Raw genomic sequence first — 2,328 nt, 5'->3', positions numbered from 1 at the left:
AGATCAGAAGTATTGGCGGGGTGGTCGATTGTCTTCCACCTGAGTTGGCGCAACTTGTGCGCTACGACATTTGCGAAATAGGGACGTTCTCTATCATTTAGTAGCAGCACAGAAATTGACGCACCATTGCACAACGGCGGTTCTCGACTGATGCGCTGCCCATACTCATTCTTCAGTCTCCAGTGCACGTCTGTCGGTGTTTGTCCTTCGACAGCCAAGAAAAGAATAACAGCACGTTGGTCCTGTTTGGGCGCATTTGGTAATAACGTCACTATAGTTCACCTTTGCAAATCAACCAAACGCACTTCTGGAAGACACGCATGCCACACTAATACCTTGCCTACATGTCGGTGCTTACGCACCTGCTACTGAGTCGTGCTACGTTGTACCGGGTTATCAAAAAGTCAGTATAAATTTGAAAACTGAATAAATCACGGAATAATGTAGATAGAGAGGTACAAACACACATGCGTGGAATGACATGGGGTTTTATTAGAACCAAAAAAAAAAAAAATACAAAAGTTCAAAAGATGTCCAACAGATGGCGCTTCATGTGAACACCACTGTAAAGCATGTCCGGAGTTATCGTGAGGCATTGGCGTCGGATGTTGTCTTTCAGCATCCCTAGATATGTCGGTCGATCACGATACACTTACGACTCCAGGTTACCCCAAAGCCAATAATCGCACTGACTGAGGTCTGGGGAGCTGGGAGGCGAAGCATGACGAAAGTGGCGGCTGAACACACTATCATAACCAAACCACGAGCGCAAGAGATCTTTCACGCATCTAGCAATATGGGGTGGAGCGCCATCCTGCATAAACATCGTACGTACCAGCAGGTGTTTATCAGCCAGGCTGGGGATGATGCGATTCTGTAACATATTGGTGTATCTCTCACCCGTCACGGTAGCAGTTACACAACGAGAATCACGCATTTCCCCGAAGAAAAAAAGCCCGATAACGGTAGATGTGGTAAATCCAACCCATACCGTGACTGTCTCGCCGTGCAATGGAGTTTGCACGACAGTTCTAGGATTTTCTGTGGTGTCACCGCGAGACACCACACTTGCTAGGTGGTAACCTTTAAATCGGCCGCGGTCCGTTAGTATTGGTCGGACCCGCGTGTCGCCACTGTCAGTGATTGCAAACCGAGCGCCGCCACACGGCAGGTCTAGAGAGACTTCCTAGCACTCGTCCCAGTTGTACAGCAGACTTTGCCACAGATGGATCAATGACAAATACGCTCTCATTTGCCGAGACGATAGTTAGCATAGCCTTCAGCTACGTCATTTGCTACGACCTAGCAAGGCGCCATTACCAGTTTGTATTGAGATTGTTATGGATTTATCAACAAGAGCGATGTACACCAATTATGGATTAAAGTTAAGTATTCCAAGAGTTCCCTACTTTATTTATTAGACTCAACTCCTTTAACTGTTCCAGACCTCACGCCAGTCTGCGTGAGCTTAAACGCGTGCATTTCGGCCTCCTCTAGCAACACGGTGTTGGCTCTTCTGCCAACACATCATTTTCGGTAGCCCAAATTCTGCAGTTGTGGGCGTTGACAAACCCTCGGAGCGTGAAATGAGCTTCGTCGGTCCACAACACGTGTAACCTCCCCGCAAAAATTTTAAAATGACAAGAATTGAATGAAAATGCAAATAGACCCAAATGTTAGCTTCCCACAGTAATAAAACTCAATGATAATAAAAATGTGCAAAAATGTTAAGTCCCCACTAAACTAACGATAAGATGAACCTGATAAATTTTATATGGGCAGCTGCGCTGACCTTCGGCCCTGTGCAATAATTAAACCTGAATACAAAAACCAAAATTCTTACCTCAGTAAACTGCATCTATATCTGCTCTTATTTATCGGCACAGCTCCGTGCAATGTTGGCCCATGTTTAATTTTGATTCTTTGAGGGAATGCATAGGAAATATTATTTAACTTGAAATGAATCTTTTTCTTTTGAAAGGGTTACTTTGTAGAAAAATTACACTCCTGGAAATGGAAAAAAGAACACATTGACACCGGTGTGTCAGACCCACCATACTTGCTCCGGACACTGCGAGAGGGCTGTACAAGCAATGATCACACGCACGGCACAGCGGACACACCAGGAACCGCGGTGTTGGCCGTCGAATGGCGCTAGCTGCGCAGCATTTGTGCACCGCCGCCGTCAGTGTCAGCCAGTTTGCCGTGGCATACGGAGCTCCATCGCAGTCTTTAACACTGGTAGCATGCCGCGACAGCGTGGACGTGAACCGTATGTGCAGTTGACAGACTTTGAGCGAGGGCGTATAGTGGGCATGCGGGAGGCCG

Source organism: Schistocerca nitens, chromosome 10 (genome assembly GCF_023898315.1).
Source record: "Schistocerca nitens isolate TAMUIC-IGC-003100 chromosome 10, iqSchNite1.1, whole genome shotgun sequence".
Taxonomy (NCBI): domain Eukaryota; kingdom Metazoa; phylum Arthropoda; class Insecta; order Orthoptera; family Acrididae; genus Schistocerca; species Schistocerca nitens.
The sequence above is the reverse complement of the archived record's forward strand: the minus strand, read 5'-3'. Positions refer to the sequence as shown.